Source organism: Tauraco erythrolophus, chromosome 3, assembly GCF_009769465.1.
Source record: "Tauraco erythrolophus isolate bTauEry1 chromosome 3, bTauEry1.pri, whole genome shotgun sequence".
Classification (NCBI taxonomy): domain Eukaryota; kingdom Metazoa; phylum Chordata; class Aves; order Musophagiformes; family Musophagidae; genus Tauraco; species Tauraco erythrolophus.
In genome coordinates this window covers 60,763,519-60,771,538 of record NC_141467.1, presented here as the reverse complement: position 1 = coordinate 60,771,538, position 8,020 = coordinate 60,763,519, and positions in this window count along the sequence as shown.

Genomic DNA, 8,020 nt, shown 5'->3' with positions numbered 1-8,020 from the left:
AATCAATATTGTCCTCAATTAATATATCTGTAACATTTGTCTGTGCTGTGGAAATCCAATTTAAGCATGATCTGCCTACACACCAAAGTGATTTTATTGTGTCTGTGTATGGTAAAGCATTTTGGTATTTAAGAGTATTGGGATTTAAGGAGAATTGTTAGTATATTTTTAGCACGTGTTTAATCACCTGTGTGTATTATTTTCAATGCGTGATTTTGCAAGATGATTGTATATGCATTGATTATGAATAACATGCATTTTCAGAGTGCATTTTGAACAAGAGGTTAGAAAACTTTGACTACTTCACTTGTTAAAAAAATGATGAAAAACCATGACATGTTCATTATGTGAGGGGAAATAATCACATTCCATTTTCAGTAAAGTGGACAAACAAACCTACTTAAAAATACTGCTGTGTTTGTTTTCCTGGACAATTTGTAAGCAGACTAAAGTAAATATTTGGTGAATTAGAAACTAGTGAATTAGCACATGCATTGACTGGATTGATACAAAGGAAATGAAGATTAAATATTCTGGATGCTTTAATGGCACTTGTTTGGAAAAGTTCCCATTTTATTGATCATACATTTTGATGCAGTCGTATGAGTTCAGTAAATTTTTCTGTCTTCCTTTGAAGATGGAGATGCCAAGGCATAGTTGTACAAGTTACTGGCTTGCTGAAGGTAAGTTATGGTAAAACTGAGCCTGATTTTCAGTCCGTATTTTTTTGTCTTCATAGTTGTCATGTATTACTATCCCCACTTCTGCTATTGCTGAAGTTTGGAGGGATACTCTCAATATCTTCCCTGGGAACAGATCTGGTCACCAGACATCTTCCTGGTAACTTTGTTCTTTATACAATATCAGAAAGAAGGTGGATGCCTTCATGACATAGTAAATTTTCTCAGAAACACAGTTTGGTTTGATCCTACTGGACCAAAAATCCTTCACGCACATCATGAGATTTGCTCCTGTAGCTGGCAGGACAGTTCCTGTGGAAATGCTGTAGAGATTCAGCCCTCTGCATAACATCCACATCCTTTTTTTTTAGTACGTTATGCATGTCAAATATTTTTGATATCAGGTTGATAAATGCAGTGCTCCTACATTCATCGTGCAGTAGCAAACCAATCCTGAACAGTCAGAGATGTTCACAGAGGCACTGCCATGTGGAGCAGAGCTGTGAGGTTCAGGCCCTAGAGTCTGGTACTTGAGAATTAGCTGTTCTAATGCAATTATCTTTGCTAATGAAAATATTCAAGATAATCCTTTCTGGACAAATCTAGCACTTCTTGATTGTTTCTACATGAGGAGTGAATAGCTGACCTCAGGATACTTGATTTACCTGGAGAAATTAGTGATGTTTACACAACTGATTGAATGAGTCTAACTTCCTACTCTGCCCCTCTTTCTTTCTTTTTTTTTTTTTTTTACATCTATACACCTTTCTAAATAAAGTTCTGACCTTTAAATGGTCACAGAAAGAGCATGTTCAAGGTAAAAATTTACAATCCAAGGTATTTATCAAGTTAGGAGCAAAAGAAATGTGAAAAGAACTAGGCCGTAATGAATTATCTTCATTCCAAAGAACCGGAGATCTTGTTCGTGATTTACCATTTGCATATATATTATCTATGTTTCAATAGTATTATTACTCTATACATCATGTGCAGTGCTCCGCATTGTAGTGAAAAATCAATGTTCTTAATTTATAAAAAGGAGCTTTATAATAATTATTTTTTTTTTGTGATTATGTTTTTAGTACCAAGACCATCTTCCCTATCATAGTGGGAGGAAAATATGACTTCCCAATGATTTTTCTGTGGTAAGGAAATATTAGGCTTGACAAGTGATACGTGTTCTAAAGATTTATTTCTTTCATGAAACATTAACAGCCAAATTAGTCTGGATGCAGCAGAAAGGAGTCTTGAAGATTTTATTGTCAGATTAGGCAGCTTACCACACTTCATTGAACAACAAAGGAAAGTTGGCCAAGATTTTTTTTATAGCTGAGAAAGTATATTAAATAATAATATTATGCTTTTACTCACAGAATCTGCGTCCAGATGGTTAAAGTCCCATTGTTTGTTCAGCAGTTCCTAGACTGGAATGACTTACAGGCAAACTCAACTATTCTCACAGGAACATGTGACTTTGGTAACTTGTATTTAAGCCTTGTAAATCACCTCACTTTCTGTGTTACTCCAGGCAAATGACATGCCCTCGCTCTTGTGTGGCTGTCTGTCTCCGAGAGGCAGCGACAGGTGGAGGAAGAGGTGAGAGCTGCCTGGCCCAAACGTTGTAGTGCTGGGTAGGGGATGGGGCAGCAGGGACAGGGTGTGCTGTCCCATGGGTCCTGGAGGAAGGCAACATGGGGCAGACACGTGCAGGCAGCCTGAGAATCAGCTGTACTTGTAGTAGCCAGTTTCACTTTTCTTCCTTTCTGGAGGTTCCAAAAATTCGATATTGCAAAAGTGTGGTACATGGTCATTTGATCTGCTTGTGGGATTAATTTCCAATCAACTAATGTGGATATTAGGATGTCACCTTCTGTGTTCCCAGCTTCTTTTGGTTTGGAAATCTTTTGTATGGAAAATATACCAGTTGTGCTGGTTCAGTGCTTTTGTCTCTGCTTCGGAGAGCACAGCAAAAGAGCGTTACCACGGAGTTACTGAACTTTGCAGACCAAGTATCTTCTCTGAAATCTCAGACTTCTGCAGTGTAGAGGTACCAGATTAACTAGAGTGGAGGGCTGTTTCAGTCTCACCTCTCTTCTCTGTAAGTTTAACTATCCTTAACATTTAAATACTCTACAGAGGCCACTAGACAACCCCTGTAGTTAATTTTGTGTACTTTAAAATGCAGATTGCAAAAGAACAATTAGGTATAAAAAATAATTAGAAACGCTATTCAAATCTCTCTATCCCTGGGGATTTAACTCGGTCTGCACATATTTGTGTATGAGAATTGCATCACAAGGAATAATAATGGTTTTGTTTGTCTTTTTTTTTTTTTAAAGATGGGGAAAACTGTGTGTGTCAAATGTCCTTCACTTTCCTTAATGCTAAATATCTTCTACACACTGAAAGTGCCTTTGTTCATATAAGAAAACTATTGCCTAGGTTTGACATTACCCTCTAAAAACCAAGGTGACCACAAAGTGTTCCTTTTGCCTTCAGCTACAGTTCTGTAGTGCATTGTTTCTTATTGTCCAAGAAAACGTTACTCAAGTTTTGATTGCTTTTTTTAAATTTATTTTTTATTTAAAGACAATCATGGTTTCCTCTTAACCTGATGAAAGTAAACAAGCACTGAGAGACAATTTACATAACTAATTTCCATGACAGAGACAGCCCAGAAGTGGAAAGAAAATACAGCAAGTGTAATGCAAAAGCAGAACAGCTCACTTATAGTGCTGAGAATGTGAGGTTGTTTGCATGCATGAGAAATAACTTTTCTTCCTGTGCATGTGCCCGTGCATGTGCATGTGGAAAACGATTCAGTGCCTCACTGCTAGTACATTCAGAAGGTGTTAAACTGAAGAGGAAACAAATATTCAGCATTATGTTTTCTAGCTACACGGATAATGAAAATATTAAAGGAAGATTATACATCATTACTCAAATGCAAAAAATAAGTTATGTTCTGCTATTGTTTGTGAATAGGAAGAGTCAAGATTTCAGGTGGTTTCACCTAGTTTGAGGTGATTAATGCTGAGAGATGCTATCTTGTTTTGGATTAGTTAAACATTTTTGGTTTAACATCTGGCAAGGTAGCTAACTTAAGCTGCTACTCATACTGTCTTACACTGAACAACTGGACACAGAGGGAATCTTTAGCGTGGCACAAAATACATCCCTTTCCATGTTTTTCTGTGCTGAGACTAGACAAGACCAAAAGAGCAAGTTTCACATACTGTGAGAACAGTCAGATTTTGTATTGGTTCCACCTAACTAAGAAAAAAACTTGTGATCCGTGTTGCACGCTGTCACAGAACTAAGACAGGTATGTGATAGTCAAGGTGTTTCAGGAAAAATATATGACTCATAAGTGTCCTGGGGGAAAAATGATGTCACACAACATCACAATTAGTTATCCTTCTTCTAGTCAGTAAGAGTAAATTTTTAATAGGAAATCTAAAGATGGATAAGAAATTTTTTCAAGTAGATGTCTTCATTTAAATTTCATATTTTGTCTAACTAAAGCAATGAGGCTTAGCTAATATTTTTCAGGCCAGAGCATCACTCTCAACTTTTTAACTGTGACATTCGAGAACAATTTATGTTTTAAGGGGCAAAGAAACTTTCAAAAATATGCATGCAACAGTATATAGAGTTTCTAGTAGGCCTTGGATGTCTTATTTCACTTGTGCCTTTAAAAATCTCCTCCACATATTCATATAGCACTTTATTTTAAAGATAGGCTCTGGTAATAAATTCAAGGAAAAAAAGAGATTGTTAATTTTTTCAAAAGAATCTTAGACTTAAAAAATGCAGATGTCAATGAAGTGATGCTATTTTACTGCAGGTAAAGAAGCAGCCCCTGAGGTGTTGCCCAAAGTCAAAAACTGCTTTTCAGGTTCAAAGAGCATGTCCATTAAAAGCGTCTGTCTCTCCGGAAACAGAACCTTCCCTAAAAACTCAGACTTCCTCAGTTCTGTCAAGTACTGTCAATGTAAACAGACCATTACTGAAACGATACACTTGCTCATTAAAACATGTTTGATAGTCAGACTTCATATTGAAATGTTGAAATGCTATTTTTTCTGCTTGCAGCTGTTGTAATCAGCTAGAAAACTTCTACATATATCAGCTTTCAAGTAGATGTCTTTGTATAAACTGGCTTCCTCTTAAGCAGCCTTGACTATATGATAGGAATGGCAGTAACACATTTTTGAGATTTTTGAGGGATTATGAAGGCAAGGTACAGTTAATTTTCCCTTTCTATACATTTTGTGAAAGATCGCACTAAACATCTTTTGTTTTGTTTTGTTTTGTTTTTTTGTTTTCCCCCAAAGATACATGTGGGACACTGTCAAGAAAGAGCAAATTATTCTAGACTATTAATTTCAAAGTGCTGGTTTGAAGGCTGATTAATGTTGTTCTCTGACAGGATTTGGTTACTCGTTATGCACACTAATAAAAGATTTAATGGACACAGAAATGACCATCAATGAGAATACACTTGTTTCTCCTGTCCCACCTCTTCACAGAAATGTGATATTTTTGAATGCCTAAAATTTTGTTTCAGCTTTAAATACTTGGGATGCCGTCTAAAAGACAGTGCTCTAAGGTGAAGGTTGTGTGGTAGCAGGACGGCACGTCATGAATAAAAATCTGTTTGAAATGTGTAAAATGGTGAGACCAGCGATGAAAGAGAAATGATGCGCAGATGCTGAGAAACTCCAAGCTTAGTGAATGAGCAATATCTCAATATGCCAAGAAATGCAGAGGAAATTTTAAAGAGAAAATTTTGTCCTGTGAGAGACAAAGGGAAAACTCTTGCTGATTTAAGCCAGTGGGTTCCCATTAGCTAAGTTCAGGTTACTAAGGAAGAGAGCTGGGCCACACTACACACAGGTGAAAAAGGACATTGAGAGAAGATAAAGACAATACGTCACCACAGCAGAATAAAGATACAGCTTTTGAAATCGAAAACAAGTTGAAAACTTATAAATAAAAGTACTTTTATACATATAGCATGTATCACTAGCACATGAAATTAAAGGCCATGGCTTAGTAATAGTCCAAAAGAATTATTTATGTAGTTGAATCAGAAAGTTAGGAGGATGAAAACCTTTGTTCACTGGAGAAAGTCCAGAGGGCCACGAAGATGATCAGAGGGCTGGAGCACCTCTCCTATGAAGACAGGCTGAGAGAGTTGGGGCTGTTCAGCCTGGAGAAGAGAAGGCTCTGGGGTGATCTTATAGCAGCCTTCCAGTACCTAAAGGGGGCCTACAGGAAAGATGTAGAGGGACTTTTTACAAGGGCATGTAGTGATAGGACAAGGGGCAATGGCTTTAAACTGAAAGAGGGCAGATTTAGATTAGATATAAGGAAGAAATTCTTCACTCTGAGGGTGGTGAGGCACTGGAACAGATTTCCCAGAGAAGTTGTGGATGCCCCATCCCTGGAAGCGTTCAAGGCCAGGCTGGATGAGGCTTTGGGCAACGTGGTGTAGTGGAGGGTGTCCCCGCCCATGGCAGGGGGCTTGGAACTAGATGATCTTTGAGGTCACTTCCAACCCTAATCATTCTATCATTCTATGATTCTATGATTCAAGTTTTCAACCACCATTCCAAACGTTAAACAAACACCAATCTTGCCAGGAGTATAACACAAATTCCAGTTATTTAGGATATATAACAGGTATTAACACAAGGGAAGTTGGTCTCCTGCTTTGTTCCAAGCCCCTGCTCAGCACAGAAGGGCATTTCAGTAGATGTTGCTCTGGGAAGGATACCCGGCAATTTTAGGCTGAACTATAGTGTCTAATGGGAAGCGAAACTAATTGTAAGAAGCAGCTTTTCCTTAGGACTGAAAAACCACAATTTTAAAATGGAATCTAACATGAGAGCTGTTGTTCAGGAAAGGAATAGCTTATGATGTACTTTGTTGTATGTGCCAAGGCATTCTGTATCTGCTGAGTAGTAAAGAAATGCTGTTTTAGGAAGCTAAAATAAGAAGGGATGGACATTTTCATAAAGTAGATTCTGAAGAATAATGAAATACAGAAATATTTGACCAACCAGTTAATTTTAACAGGTAATAATATTTTCCTTCTATGTTTATATTCTGTGCCACATTTTGGTCTGCATACAACTTTTAAAAACCTTGTTATTATAATGTCAGTACTCTATTATGTGTGAAATGTTCTAGTTGTGAAAAATAAAAGCGGTGAAAACCATGTTTTCCCCTTCAATATCAGCAACAGTGTTTTCCATGTGTGACATGCAGATAATTGACAAAATAATCCTATTTTCAAAAGGCATACGTTTTGTCCTCATCTTCAAAATCAATACAAATATTTGTCACAAATTACTCACGTAACTGATTATAATAATACTGTGAAAATAAGCAGTTTCCTTCTCCCTGCTGTGTTCATATCACATGCAAACAGCGAGGTATGTTGCTCAGCATTACTTGATACCATTTTTGGTGAAAGTGTCTCAAGAGGTAAAGCTTTTTTATTGTGATTGCAAGTAAAATTCTAAGGCTGAAACTTTTCCAGAAAGCTTGTAGATAGACATGATTACATCAAGGACATAAAAGATTTTTTTGTCTGTATGACATGTTTTCAGCTCTAATTAGAAATTCTGGGGACCTTGCCTCCTATGCCTCCTAAATGTCAATTTGATGGTTTTGAGCATGTTTTTGGGGTAGATCAGAACTGTGAGGCAACTGATAATTACAAAGCTAAGATTTCTCACCAGTTTCAGAGTCTTCTGCTCACGTTAACATTTGGGCTCTGAGTTTCCTTGCTTTGCTATCAAGGAAGCGAATATTCCCCTCTTCTGAAGGGAAGTGTAAAATCCTTAGCCAATATGCATCAGTTTTGCTAATTCAGAGACATAATAGTGTCTTTCTTCATAAACAATTAGCTGTGGTGGAGATGTTGTTTTGCAAGAGTCCAGAAAACCACAAGCTTTACCTGCCTCTTCAGATACCTGAGCAGCTGCCTGACAGACTGCGTGTGGCTTGGGAGCGGCTGTTGCATCAAGCACTGACGTGCAAGGTCTTAGTGATCTCCGACTGCAGACTTTGATCACTTACTGAAAAGTGTTTTGACGTCTGGAAATCATCCAACTGTTTGGTTAACGCAAGAAAAGTGGATAGCAAGAACTGAGAGCTGCTTGCTGGAGGAAAGTAGCTGACCGCAGGAGCTGCCTGCTGCGCTGAGCAGCACTGCGGCGCTGGGGGGCCGCTGGCTTTGGCAGCTATTTTGGCTGCTGCCTTGGGTCAGTCCTGATCTGTGACCACTCACCTGTCACAAGCTGCGTGGAAGGACTGCTCAGCTTTAT